Source organism: Alexandromys fortis, unplaced genomic scaffold, assembly GCF_014885135.2.
Source record: "Alexandromys fortis isolate MF-2015 unplaced genomic scaffold, M_Fortis_MF-2015_v1.1 scaffold_167, whole genome shotgun sequence".
In the NCBI taxonomy this organism is placed as follows: Eukaryota; Metazoa; Chordata; class Mammalia; order Rodentia; family Cricetidae; genus Alexandromys; species Alexandromys fortis.
The window spans coordinates 383,868-399,044 of record NW_026068050.1 but is presented as its reverse complement, the minus strand read 5'-3'; the positions used below and the strand labels follow the sequence as shown (position 1 = coordinate 399,044).

The 15,177-nt window shown below is 52.8% G+C and overlaps 1 long non-coding RNA gene across 1 annotated transcript in view; it reads right to left on the bottom strand.

Annotated features, from left to right (window-relative positions):
- The window catches only part of LOC126486892 (uncharacterized), a 112,843-nt gene that overhangs the window by 27,532 nt on the left and 70,134 nt on the right, over nucleotides 1–15,177 (bottom strand). The window contains exon 3 of the long non-coding RNA XR_007588226.1: nucleotides 13,836–13,880. This is a non-coding gene — a long non-coding RNA (uncharacterized lncRNA). The remainder of the gene's footprint in view (nucleotides 1–13,835; nucleotides 13,881–15,177) is intronic.

Here is a 15,177-nt window from a genome sequence, read left to right as displayed (position 1 = left end):
GTATAGCAGCCCCCCCCCTTCATGCACGTCCTGGAGGTCCCGCCCAAGCGCCCTTCAGGTGTGTCTTCTCCCACCTCACCTCCCCACAGTGCTATGCCCCAGCCATGCTGGCCTCACACGATCCCACAGCAGTTTCTACCACAGGGCCTTTGCACTTGCGAGTTCCTCTGTTTGTGACATTCATTTTTCCAGCCCCCACCTCCTACCCTCAGCACACACTCACCCTAAAGGCACAGTCTTTGCTACCAGCTTAAGTAGCCTCCCATCCTCTGGGCCTGATTGGTTGCCCCTCAGACCCCCTCAGATCTGTACCTGGGTGGTAGATGCATCCTTGTAACTCCGCCCACACTATTTACCCTGAGTCCGTGAGGCTGTGGCTCCACACGGAGCCGGAGATGGTGCCGGTTTGTTGTGGATGCTATTTGTGTGTAATGATTTTTTTTTCTTCTTTGACGGTTTGATTGTATTTCTGCTTGTTCTCTGCTGTTTACTCAGTGTTTGGCTTGGGCTAACCTCAGGCCTATCCTGGTCCCAGGAATGTCTGAACTGGAACAAAGAGCAGGAGGAAGGCACGGGAGTTGCTCCATGCCCCCTTGGACTCAGGCTAGGCTTGGTGCTGCTTTTTAGGACCATATGAAGTTTGCATTCTCACTCTCAAGGCCTCAGCGTCTCCATCTGGGAAATGAACAGCCTGCAGCCTGTTAATCTTCTCTGCCTCCCACAGCCATAAAATCCCCCTAAAGCTGCAGACCGCCCTCCACTTCCCCGGACAGAGCCGATGCTTCCACCGGCTCACCAAGCACCTGGCACCTTCCAGGGCCACCCAGGAAGGGGGAAGCCGACTGCTGTCTGATCCCACTGCCACTACCCCAGGCCTCAGGGTAACACGCTCGCTCGCAGATGACACCATGTCCGTATTTCACCCACCGCGCTGCAGCTTCCTCCCTGGAAAGGTGCTTATATTTTAGTACGTCTTAAACGGGAGGCTGCAAAGTTGTGTTGTCAGCGCTTTTTAAATGGCTTGTTAATGCCTCCGCAGCGCTCGGCACTGGCCTGAGAAGACAACTCACTCTGCGCGGCACAGCCACCTCAAGTGTAGCCATAATGCCACACAGCCATGCTGAGCCTCTGCTGTAGCCCGTTGTCAGTGGGCACAGGAACAAACACATGCCCTCAGCCCACCCAGGGCACCTCTTTGGGAGTGCAGGAGGCAGACCCTGTATGGTGGAGAAAAGATAACGGATCATCGGTGGCCTATGAGCAAATCTTTAGCTGGCCACTTAGCAGCTGTGTGACCAAGGGCCAGTCACCAAACCTCTCTGGGCCTCTAGTTTCCTCATCTATAGAATGGAAATGCTGGCTCCTACTTCAAGGCTGTTTGAAGAGGAAATCAAGTAACACATACTGGGCAACATTTTGTTTTTAAAATGTAAAATTGTTTCGTTGTTTCTTTTTGATATTTTTTCTTTTGACAGAATCTCAGTATGCAGCCATGGTTGGCCTGGAATTCACAATGTAGAATATGCTGGCCTCGAACTCACAGAGATCTGCCTGTCTCTGCCTCCTAAGAGCTGGGATTAAAGGCGTGTGCCACCATTTTTTTCCATTCAAAAATTTAGCAATGTACACTGATTTATTTGTGTGCAGAAATGTAGTCTGGTGGCAGAGGCTGTTGAGCAAGCACGGTAGAAGCCCCCTGGTCCTGAGCGGATGCTCACCGCTGGAGCGTGGCTTCGTACCCTGGCTTGCCCGTGAGCTGCAGGCAGACATTTTCACCCCAATCATTTCATGGACACCCAGTGGTACTCAATAAGGCAGGGTGCATCCCGTGGGCTCAGTCTAGCCTCCCAGGGCAAGAGCAGAGAGCAGAAACAGCCACGTTGGTGGTGTCAGGAAGGGTGGTCTGCGGGGGAGCTTTCCCAGACTCTACAGAGGTTCCCACATCCACAGAAGACGAAACCGCAGGTGAGGTGTCTACACCTGCCTACTTGGGAGCGCAGGGTGTGTATATGTAGTGGGGGGGGGGGCAGGCTCTTTTCTCAACCGTCTACTTCAGCTGTGTGATCCAGGAACCATCGCTTCCATTTCGGAGGAGGTTGTGGGTGACACACAGCCACACAGCAGGGCACAGCCTGAGGCAGCTCCAGATAACCTCACGCCCCTGCCTTCCGGGGCAACTCTGATCCCCAACAACTGTTGTTGTCCGCTGAACGCCAAGGTGGTCACTGCTCTCCTGGGCGCTAGGGAACAGACCCGGGCTGTGGGGAATACCTGGGTAGTCATGGTGCCTGGGGCTGGGTCCGGCATGCTTTGTTACTCTCTCCTCACTTTTCTGCTACAGAAAGGCTCCTCTTCTTCGTTAAGGGGAAACCGAGGCTTAGAGCAGAGCCCTGACGCCAGTCCTCTGAGGCCACAGCCAGCAGACTGTCCCTAGGGTATCATCATAAGGGGCTAGAAAAGATAACGCTAAGAACCTGAGGCCCACTACTGGAGCCGTCCCTCTCTAGGCCTACGTTTTCCAGCTCCACCCCCACCCACTGGGCACCAGGAAGCTGCGCAGGGGTGAGGAGGAGCCACAGCCTGATGGCGCCCTCAAGGCAGCAGTGAGGTAAGAAGGGGCGCGGGGGCGGAGGCGAGAGAAGGAGACAGATCTCGGGTGCGGCTCAGCGCTGTGATATTTTTCCCGGTTATATTTTTAGATGGACTACTTTCTCTCCCCTCCCCCTGCCTCAGTAGGAGGAGGAACACAGAAATAGCCGCTGTGCGTGTCTGAGCCTGGCTATATATAGTGGGCACAAAACCCAGCTGCCCAGGGCTTCTCCCACTCGCAGCCCCGAGCAGGAGCAGAGGGGAAGGGGAGGCCCGGTTCTCTCGTCCAGTCAGTCACCATGTGCTTGCTTAGAGTTGCCCGCTTCCGCAGACACTCAACTCTGACAGCACCCTCGGGCGCACTCGAGGCTGCTGTCGCCCTGCTGAGCCCTCTTTGCGAGGCCTGGAGTGTCCAAGAGGCTTGATCCAGGGAGGACAGGCAAATGGCTGAAATGGACAAGAAACCTTAGCCGGCTGGAATAAACCTGGCCTCCTTAGCAGATGGCACCATTTATATCCCGAACATATCAGATGTGTCTGTCTGGTCCACGTCATTTTCATGGAAAAGCCAGAAGCTGGGACGGCCTAAGGGTGCCTTCCTGTGTCGTTTATAAAATGGAGATGAAGTTAGCACAGGCCACTGTAGAGCCAGGGAGGCAAGCTCAGAATGTCCCTGAAGGTGGGCATCCCTAACTATGAAGTGGTCCCCGAGTTTCCTAGTCAGTGAGTACTTACTTCCCCCCCTTGACCAGAGCCCCACTCAAACAGGCAACCGTCTGTGGTCAAGCTTCTGTCTCCGACCACAGTCTACCTAGCAGGTCTCCAGGATGCTCACGGCCTCCCAAATGGCAAATATTAGGTTGGCGATGGGTAGGCCCTTGTGGCCCATTGCTGCAGAGTTGAGCTGGAGGCCAGGTCTCCTGGGCGGGGGGCCTCCCTATAGACCACCCTGACTATGTGGAGTATCGTGGCAGAGAGATCTACCCCACAACCACATCCTCATACATCCTCATGACTCCGGGTAGCTCCAGGATGTCCAGAGCCAGCTTGAGTGTGGATCAGTGAGCTACACCAGCTTCCTGTCCCAGGGCCCAAGCAGACTAGAGACTTGTGCACTTGGGAATGTTGGTTTCCCTATCTGCTCTTGCCACTAGCACAGATTTAAGTACAACATCTTCTTTAACCCTCACACCTAAGGGAACAATGCCCATTTTACAGGTGGAGAAACCGAAGACCTTGGCAAGGACGGTCCTGTCCAAGTCACACAGAAAGTGACAGGCAGAGCCTGTGAACTGTGTTTCTCAAGTGCCCCATTAGAGACAGAGGCTGTGCCTGTCAAAGCTGGGAAATCCAGAATTCTAGTGCCATGTGGACTCCTGTGTTGAACAGCTGGCTTGAAAATTCCTGGTCATGGCCAATGGCCTGAGAATACCAAACCTGGCGGTTCGGGTCAGCACATCTAGGGAATGCCAGTGGCCATCCGCCTGCCCAGCTCCCATCCCCACCCCAAGACTTTGAGCCCAAGTACAGACCATTCTTCTGACTACAAAGTTCCCCTTGGTTTGTGAGACTTGGCTGAGTACCAAGATGAAAGCCAGCCACCTCTCAATAGTATGTGTGGGACTCTGCACTGTCGTGTGACTTCAACTAGAGCCCAAGAATGCTCACTAAAGCACTATTCCAAGTGTCCAGTTGATTCTGGGCTGCTGGTCCTGCATAAAAGCTCTCAAGGCCTCTACCCTGTCACAGAGTTCCTGTCCATACCCATGGCAGTGAACATTTGGGGCTAGGAGAAGCCTGCATCCTCGCAGAACTCACACCATCCTGGTGGGCGGTGAGCCATGACTGACCTGGGAAGGAGGAACTCAGGGCCAGAATAACTGCCATCATCTAGGAGGAAATGGCATGGCCTTGCCCTCAGGGAGGGACTGAGATGCGCAGACACTTTATGGAAAAGAATGAGCAAGCACTGATCGCCACTGAAAACGGAGGAAAGACCTAAATATATGACCAGCAGCCACAGAACTTCCACGAGACAGCAGATCGAGGTCTACGAGCTGGATTTGGTGATAACTTGGATATGATACTAAAAGCTGCTACTCAGAAAAGGAAGAAAAAAGAGCCAGATATAGTGGGTGTTGTGGTTGTGGAGGGCATGGCAGCCTGAAGCTATAACCCAGCAGTGTGAGGTAGAAGTAGGAGGATCCAGAGTTCAATACATCTTCTGAAACATAGCAAGTTCAAGGCCAGCGACGTGAGAACTTCTGAAATCAAACAAACAAACCTAAAGAAACAAAAGTAGTGATGGCCAGCCAAATGACTCAGAGGGTAAAAGTTCTTGCTTTGCTTGCCTGGCAAGCTTTCAGCCCTGGGAATCGGCATAAAAGTGGAAGGAGAGCTCTGACTCCACAAAACTGTCCTCTGACCTCAGCACGACTACCATGGCAAGTGTGCCGTGACCACATGCACACACACACACAAGCATGCACACACACACACACATACACAATATCAAATAACATTTTTTAAATGCCAGCACTCAGGAGGCAGAGGCTGGCGGATCTCTGAATTCAAGGCCAACCTGCTTTACAGAGCAAGTTCCAAGGCAGCCAGTGCTATGCAGAGAAACCCTGTCTCAAAAACACAAAACAGGGGTGACAGAAGAGAAGGGTGCTAGCCAAGAGCTGACGAGGATGTGGTGAAATTCAAGCTTTGCACACTGTTGGTGGGAATACGAATTAGGAGCGGGCAGTTGGGAAGTAGCAGAGGGGTTATGCCTTCAAAAATTCAAATAGAATTATCGAAAGAACCAGCAATCTCACCTCTGGTTAGATATCCGAAAGAATTAAGAGAAGATGTTAAAGAGACATTTGCCAACTCGTGTTTACTTGATTCTCACAACCCACGTAAAAGCTGGATGTGTGGCACGTGACTAACTCCAGCAGTGGGGGGGGGAGGGGCAGGAAGCTGGAGCAGTTCTATCAGCCGGTGAGCAGATGAGCCGTGGATGGGCCCACAGGACGGAATAGTATGTTTCTTTTAAAAAGAAGAAAATCGTGTCATGTGCCACAACATGGAGGGACTGTGAAGGCATTATGCTTCTCCTGAACTAAAGGAGTCAGTTACCAAAAGGACCAGGACATCCTAAGAAGTGGGCCCCTTCCTTTTCCCTTTCCACTGAGTCCAGGCCACTTGATTCCAAGCCCCTATTCTGTCCCTTACGGATGATTTACCTTCGGGTAAGTTCCTTAACCTCTCTGTGCGCCGGTAATAACAGCTCACGGGGTGTGGTGAGGATTAAGCCAATAAATATCTGTGAAATGCTCAGAACAGCACCTGGCACCCAGCAGGAGCCTGGAAGCCTCTGCTGTCACCGTTGCTGTGCCATTGCTGTCCTACTTTCTAGGGCTGCCTCGAGGTCTGGTGTTGGCCATGTATATGGAAGACCTTCTGGACACTCGGAAGCCCACCCGCTATAATGTTGATGCTCTATTCTCTTTGCCCCTCTCTCCTTGAAAGGCTTTAACACACACACACACACACACACACACACACACACACACACACACACACACCAGATAGCACTGGACAGAAGGTGGGGGGTGTCCACCAACCTTTGAGGAACTCAGCACCAGTGGGGAAGTAAAGCTGCCTCACCCAGGCCCTGAACACCTATGGAAGGGACTTGGAGAGGGCCAAGCCAGTTCCGGGATGAGCCTGGAGCCCAGACCCAGGCTATGAGGAGTGCATAGGTTCTTGATAAAGGCAGGAGAGAAGCTGAGCTGGCTTGAGTCCAAGCTACAGATGGCCAAGTCCAGCTAGGTAAGCAAGACAGAGCCAGGGGCCAGGGAATTGGGAACTTAAGGCCTATGCGCACCTCTGGCCAGATGGGCTCTGCCTGGGGCAGCAGGGTACCCTGTGGAGAAAGGGCTTCCTTCTTGGAGCAAGCCAGAACTCAGAGGGTGGCTGCTGGGACAGTGCTCACCACACCCTGCCTCCCCAGGCCCAGATGCCAAGATCCCAAAACACCAATTAGGTCTCTGCCCAGCTCCATCCAAGGGCTCCAGTGCCTGTCCCAACCTCAAGCTGCAACATAAACCTCCCTCTCCACAGCTCAGGCTATCAGGGTGGTCAGTAGGGTGGGGCTGGCAGTTTCCTGCCATGTCCTTGTTCCCAGCAGCCCTTCTTCCTAGAAAACCCCATCCTTCTCGGGGTCTCTATGCCATTCTTCTCTTGTGGGCAACACAAGCACAGAACCCCTATTTCCCTTTTCACCTTGGCCCCCCAAGAATGACAGCCAGTGCTCTACTCCATAGGTCCATGTTCTGATGTCTCAATTTTCTCTGTTACGGCCCTCTTCCCTACAGCAGACTGCGTCTATCTTTGCATCGTCACACATGTGCTTGGAAACCTTCACAAATACACAATGGCATAAAGTGGCTATAAATAAATACGTGGGAACCGTGGGTAGAGTGCTTACTGCATAATCATGAGAACCTGAGTTTGGGTCCCCAGCACCCACATAAAAGCTGGATATGGTGGTACATGCCTATAACTCCAACACTAGCAGTGCTCACAAAGACAGGTGGATCCTAGGGGACCCCTGGCCTGCCAGTTTGACCAAAATGGTGAGCTCCAAGTTCTCAATGAGAGACGCCGTCTAAAACAGTATGGCAGAGAGCACCAGAGGAAGACACCCAGGGTAGACCCCGGCCCTTACAGGCTCATGCACGGGCAAGTACTTCCTCACACATGTACATATATCCCCCAAACACACAGTAAACACATGAAATGTCCGCCCTCCACCCTTACCCCAGACTCATGGACAGCTGTTGGGTCAGGTGATAAAAAATCTAGGGCTGATATATTGGGCAAGAGTCGGGGGTGGATGAAAGGAGGTTAGAGCGGGTTCCATGTCTAGTTACACAAATGAGCCAGGAGGACCCCTGTGCTCACCGTATGATAGTCTATAGCCCTGGGAGCACCTCTGACAGCTCCAGGATCACCAGTACATATGACATGTGCAGCGTCATGTGTACACTCGCCTGTGCATGACAGGTGAGGCTGCAAGGAGCCCTTCCTCAGGCGCAGCCCCTCCAACCTCAGGCTTCTAAACTCTAGAAATGTAAGAAAGAAACATCTTTTTTTTTCTGAATTACTCTGGAACCATGTTACTAAATGGACTAAGACAGACAGTGCCAGCAAGGTGGGGCATTGCCCTGTCAGAACTGAGATGCGGCAGCGACTTTGGACTGGAGGCAAAGGATGGCACAAGGGTTTAGAGAAAGAGACCAGGAAAGGCCTTCATCACCATGAAGAGTGAACAGAAGGCGGGGGAGGAATGGAGATGCATGCTACAGAATGTGGCTGAGAAGGGCACAGGGAAGGAGGTCCTGGAACAAGGGGAAATGTACCCTGGTTACAGTAAGGACTTGCATTACGTCTGTGTCCTAGGACTTTGTGGGAGGTGCACCTAAGGACAACGGACTAGGACATTCAGCAGAAGAAGTAAGAACACGAAAGTGCTCAGGGCTCCGCTTGGTGTCTGATGGATCATGCTGCAGACACGGGGAGGAAGAGGCAGTGGGAAGAGGCAACTGAGCACCCAGGGGGAGGCCGGAGTAAACCTGAGACCCTTCAGCCTGGCAGCTGGAGCCTGGAAAGCACGTTTGGGAAAGAGCGCTGAGCGGATGGCTAAGTGACCGTGTGAGCTGTTAGGGGTAGTGGTGATCTGTCCCTACAGACAAGAAGGACCAGAAAGGTGCTTCAGCCATCACAGCCTTTCACCACCTCAGGACTCCTCTACCCAGATATCAGCACAAACCTGATGACTGTCCCAGTCCTGTCTCCAATGGACCCAGGTATGGCTCAACCTGCCATTTCAGAAGTTACAAGTCATAAGCTTTTACAAAAGCCCTGGGCACCCAGCAGAGATCTGTCACAAAGGTAAAGCCCCCAGAGAGCTCCAATTCAGGTAATGCCTACAAAAGAAGAGGCACTGAGGCAGCTTCCAACCAGCTAGGATCAGAGGACCACTAGAGCGCAGCCAGCCCAGCCTGGAGAAGCCACAGACACGAGACACCAATCCGTGAGGCTGGTTGGAGCAAAACTATCCAGACCATGCTGCCTGAAGCTCTGGAGGCCCAAGCCCTGCCCTGGTGTGGCCAGGACACGGCAAATGACATCAAAGGAGATTACCATCCACCTTGAAAATGGAAGGATGACTTCCTGGTGGATTTTGGACTTGCTTGGGACCAGTGGCTTCTTTATGCTCATTTCTCCTTCTGGTGATGTAGTGTCCACTCGAGGCCTGACTGTCAGGGCAAGTGGGCCACTTGCTTGGTCTTCCCAGGGCTGGAAGATGCCGGTTGTCCCGTGCCTTGTCTGACTCAAGGGAAACAAGTTGGGGTCTTGGGATGGAGAAAATGTACTGTTCCTATAAGAAAAGCGTGGATTTGGGAAGCCAGAAGGGAATGTTGTGGCTTGGATGAGTCCCTAAAGTTCCCAGGTTGGCAATGATCCCCAAAGCAACAGTGTGGAATCGGAGCCTTTGGGAGTTGTCACAGTCGTGAGCACGTGCCTTTCTGGATGGCTCTGCCGGATGACACAGCAGAAGAGCCCATGTCGGGTGTGTATGTTGTTTTAATTCTAGAAATTCAAATCCAGATGCTAGGCAAGTCATCTACCCCTGAACGCAATCTCCAGTCTCCAAGCCCCCTCAGTTTTGGCATCTTAGCCTCTAGAACTATAGAAAATAGACTTTTCCCCACTTTTTTGGTGCTGGGAATTAACTGAGGTCTCTCATACATGATAAATAAGCACTCATCTACTGATCTATATCCACGGCCCTTTTAATGTTATTTTATTTCGAGACAGTAAATTGCCTGGACTGACCTGTCCTCACTCAGGCTTTCAACTCGTCATCCTCCTGCCTCAGCCTCTAAACTATGATTATAGTCCCCGGCTTGGGAGGTGGCTCAATGGGTAGAGTGCTTGCTGTGCGGGCATCAGGACCCGAGTTTGGGTCCAGGGTACCCACGTAAAGCCCGACATGGTGTTTTGTAAACTCTGAGAGGAGATAGATAGGCAGATCCCAGGAACCTGGTAACTAGTTAGTTCAGCCAAAATAGCTCCAGGTTCAGTGAGAAACCTGTCTCAGCAAACAAACAAAACAAAATCATAGAGAAAAAAAATCAAGGAATACACCTGACATGACCTCTGGACTCCAGATGTATAGAGTGCTTATACCTGCACAGACACCACAGAGACAGACAGACACAGAGGCATTCTAGTCTAGTCTCTGGCATTCTGCTATCACTTCCCTAAGTTGACTAACAACCTTCTAACAGGCCCGCAAAGTAGAACTGCTATCATTCTCCCTTTTAGATAGAGGAACCGAGGCAGAGACTTCAAATCATACACCTGAGGGCACACAACTGCCTGCACAGGCCAGGTTCTTAGCCGCTACCTATGTCACCTTGGTGATTCTGACAGCAGAAAGACAGGTCAATGCCCCTGCATCTCTCCCCTGAGTGTAGAGACTGACCCTGCCTCTGCCTCCTCTCCAGGTGCGAAGGCAGTCCCCAGACCCGGGGTAGAGCGGGACACATACACATCACTTACAGCAGTGGAGGACTGGCCAGATTGTCACCAGATTCTCTGGAGTAGCACGTCAAGAGGATGGATGACAACCTGACTTCAGAAAAGCCTGAGTCCCTTCCTGGCCTCACCTTGCACATCTGTAACATGGGTCAGAAAGGGCCTGTGGCAGGGAAGCTCATATAATGTGTGTATGGTTCCTCCCTGGAGCCTGGCCACAGCAGAAATGGAAAAGATGGCTGGGGTGAGGTTCTCACCTGTCAGAGACTCCAGAGGGCAAAACCAGACCTGGACTGCAGTGGGCCCCACCATCCAGGCCAGTTGTGTGACTCTGGGCCAGTCACTACTGGTCTGCAGAACAAAGGTGACAGGAGAAAGATGCTTGGCCACACTCGACGCACACTGCCATAATGACGCTTATTCTCCTACTGCATCTTCCTGCCTCTCCAGGGCCCCTCTTCCTTCTGGGAGACAGGTGGTGAGGGCCTGGGTGGGATGAGGAGGCAGGTATAGGGAGAGCACGGAGGATTCAGGTACCAAGCTGAGCTGTGGGAAGCTACTCAGGGCTCACACTGCAGAAGATGAAAGAAAGCCGCCCACTGCTCAGTGCCCCTGCTTGGGAGGAATATCATACCCCGCACATATGTCCATCCCCACCATACAGGTAACTAAATATCTGGGACACCTAGAGCCAGAAGTGAAAATTGTGTTTGTTCCTGGGGCCCTGAAGCCCAGGACCTGGATGGCTTCAACGCTCTTTGCCCCTGGGGTCAGCACCTTCCCAATATGTCATCCCCACTATGCATGCGGAAGACCCTTACCCCAGAAGAACATAGGATGTGTGAAGAACCCAGACTGGGCACCATGTGAAAGGTGTCAGTCTTGTCCCCTCTTCTCCCTCCTCGGTGGGTCAGAGCCCTCAGCACCGCCTCAGTATCACCAGGGACACCTCTCTGTCTCCACGAAAAGGAGTCTCTTTGTCTTGCCACCAGACTCCATCCTTTCGTGCCGCCTCTACCATGTTGGCTGAGGACATCTATGTCTGAAAGGGCAGGTGCTGTCCAACCGTACACCACGAATCCCTTGCTTAGCAGTGCTCAGGGAAGCTTCCTAGCAACTGACACCAAGGGGGAGGCAGAGAGGCAAGAGCCACCTTCCCACCCTAACCATGCTACCCAGGGTGATGACCAACCCACACATCCCTCACTCCTTCCTGGACTGACCCTGTCGCCCACCTATTGAAGGGAGCCAGTCACAGTGCTGGTAGTGACAACAGCTCTGTCGCAGACACCCAATCACAGAAGACCTCTGATGCCCAGACTCTAGGAAACACACCCAAGGTCACCCAGCTTCTAAGTGGTGAGGGTGTGAAGCCAAGCAGTCAGGCCCAGAGCCTGAGGGCTCCCCTCTGGGCTGTGTATCTCAGATGCCCCTCCATCCTCCCCCCCCCCAGACCTTGGAAAAGCCTGTCAGGAAAGGACAATGGGGTCTCCCTGCTGGGATGGGGGAATTGAGGTAAAAACCAAAAAAAGAAAACAGCATTTGAAGCAGACACAGAAGAAGTTTTTAAAGCTAAAAATGTAGCGCACTGGCCTGACACCCTCCTCCGCTGCTCTGTTCCTGTTCTGGCTGGGAATGTGACTCTGCCTCAGGTCAGTAGCTCAGACCCACCCACAGAGTCAGGCCGGGAAAGCCACTTAGCAAGGATGGCCTTGAGAGGGCCAGCAACCCCACCAGCTGAACATCCTGTCACTGACCCTCCTGGGCTCAGCGGTCTGTACCAAACTCCCTTTGGTCCCCTCAGACAGGTGTCCTCCTGTGGCACCTGTGTGGCTTGGCCAAAGTGGAGGAGCACTGTCCAAGCCTGGTGCAACTCGGGCCCAGCCTTGACTGCAGAGGGAAGCCACACACCCCACATGCCCCACCCGTCTCCTCTTGCCCTAGCTCCTGTTCGTGTAACCACTCCTGGATTCCCACAGTACCTCTTCCCAGGCTTCCCTCAGCCCACTCGCACGCACATGCTCACTGGGCACTGCCCAGCATGCAGTCTTCTCTACCTCAGAGGCCTTGCGGGGCCAGCCCACTCATTGCTCGGAAGCTGTATCCAACAATGTCGACAGGGCTATAGACTTGAACCCCCCTCTTCCCTGCTCCCTTGCCCCACCCAATAGCCATGCTTTCCAAATCCCACATCTGTGCGCTCCTCAAGTGACCTCCCTGCCCATTTCCATCCTCTTCCGTAAATAGTGGCCACCGCCAGCCCCACCCGGGACAAGTACTGATAGCCTAAGTGCACACAACAAAGCAGGGCGGGGGCTGGTCAGCCACCCTAGGAGGGGACACCAAGGGTGGCTTATCAAGCGAGGTAGGCAAAATGCCCTATCAGAGGAGGCACACCACAGCAGGAAGGGCTGGCAGGGTCCAGATGCAAAGGAGAGATAAGCAGGCCCCATCCATGAAGGACAGAAGAGCCCGGATGACTGTGGCCTGGCTGCTTGTCCACCCCCACTCTCTCTAGGATCTGACATCCCCAGCTGCCGCGTGCGCTTGCACACACCCCACCCCCATGACTGCACGCTAGGAGTAGGGACCCAGGCCGCAGCCTGCCGCACCACTGGCTCCCGTCCCTACCCACAGCTTTGACTCCCCCACCTCTAAGAAAGGAACAAACTGCTCCTTTCCAAGATTGTTGTTGCTAAGACGAATGAGCTAATTAAAGTCTGGAAAGGTTTCTTGAAGACTTAAAAAGAAGTGATTGAGCATGCAAATTAGTAACAATTACTGCCCCTCCTCCAGGCAGGCGGCCTGGATCCCTCCACAGAGTGAACCTCTGCTCTGGAGTGATAGGCCTTGGCAGAGGGCTCAGCTGCGGAAGACTGTGCTTTCCCTGACCCTCAGGTCATCACTCTCTCCCCACATCTCAGTTGCTTAGCAACTGGTGTGTGTGTGTTTTACCGTTTATTGAGCACCAACTATGTGCATGGTCTTCTCTACACAGAGTAGCATCCAGGAGGATTAATTTTCAGAAGTCCCCTTTGACCCACCAGAAATTGGAGGGGGGAGGGTCACAGAGAGGTGTTAAACCCGACCCTCAGTTCATGACCTTAGTGACCCCTGCCAGCCCTGCCAGGCCTGAGATTTACCATACTCCATAGTCTTTTCTGCTGGCTTACTCAGCAGACACACTGAGACTCTGATGGGATATTAAATTAAAAAACTGTACAGGCGTGTCCTGGGGATCCGGAGCGGGACTCAGTGTCTGCCCTGAATCTGCTGGTTCTGCCTCACCCTGCTCGTGAGAAAGAGAATAGAACCCTCAAAGTGCTTACCGATCTCAGCATAAGTCCTGCCCCCCCCAACACCCACAAAGCCAGTGTCTGCCAGACCGACAATCCCCAGCCCCAACTTACTCACCTGGCTTACTCTTAGCTCACAGCTCGCCTTGCTGCTGGCTGCTGTCCTGACTCTTCCAAAGGGCTCTGATTCCGCATAAGCCTGGCCTCAGTCAGTAGTCTATGAACCACCTTCCTAACCCTAAGCTGATTCCCAAACCTTTCCCTCTTCACTCAGCAACTCCTCCCACCCCCAACGTGGCTGAGGAAGCAAAGGCAGCCTTCAGGAGACAGGACAACGGGATGACGGCTCACCTCACTCAGGCCTCACTCCAGGCTCAGGGCTCTTCAGTAGGACTCCTGCAGAGAAACATCAGGGAAGAGGTGAGCAGACACCTAGACCTACCCTTCAGTCTGCCTCACCCAAGCTCTCTGTTTAGCCTGGACTTGCCATGCCCCGGGGCAGAAGAGGCAGGAGAGGCTGAGCAAAGATGCCCGGTCCATTTCACAGTAAAACAAGTATCAGATCAGAGCTGCTGCTGACTGGGACCTGAGGGCTTGCTCAGGCCAGCTCAGGCTCCACATGTGTCCTGAGATCTGTGAACTAGACTAGGAGAGCCCCCACTCTACCCCATCCCACCCCACCACACCTCACCCGGACTACCCACAGCAGCAAGGATGGTTGTCTGGTGCCTGGACACAAAGAGCTGAGCCTCACATTGCCTTTCAAGGTCATATTTGGCCATGGCCCAATGGGACCCAAGAGAACTGGCAGGAATAGAGCACAAGGGCCCACATATGCCTGGCACCCTGACCCAGCCCAGTTTAGTTATGTCACTGGGTCACCCTGTGACTCTGGGCTGGCCTTTTGCCCATTAGTACAAGCAGGTATATCCATCCCCAGAGGGTTTGAACAAACACAGCTTGCCGCCACCCTTGGAGTTTCTGAGCAAGGGGTCCTGAGTGGGCCTGAGAATTTGCATTTCAAGTAGCTTCCCCTGGGTGCTGGTACTGCCATCTGGGGTCCCATTTGAACAACTCCTGTTTTTAAACATGTCTCTAGTTGTATGTACCTAGAATATGTACCTGCAGAGTATGTAGTCTAGACCCAAGAAGTTCATAGGCTGAGAATACACACACACACACACACACACACACACACACACGAATGCACACAAGTACGCGCCTGCACCTATTGCTCAGAGCAGCCATGGGGGTGGGGGTGAGGGTGGGCATTCCAAACAGATCTGACAATAGATGGCTCTGGTCTGGTGCAGACCTAGAAGACTTCCGGGAGGAGATAAAAATCTAAATTTTCAAGCCAGGTGGTAGTGGTACACACCTTCAATCCGAAAGGCAGAGGAAGGCAGAGCTCTGAGTTCAAGGCCAACCTGGTCTACAGAATGAGTTCCCAGGATAGCCAGGGCTGACGAGAAATTCTGTCTCAAAGCAAACAAACATACAACAACAACAACAAAAAATCAACAAAAATCTAAATTTCCATTATTACAGAGTATTGTTTGATTATTCAGTACAATAAACAAACTCCTTTTCTAGGGGTATATGTGAACCAGTAGAGATGTGCACACACGGGGTCTACTCTGGGGTACACGTGAACCTGTATAGAAGTGCACACAAGGGGTCTACTCTGGGGTAC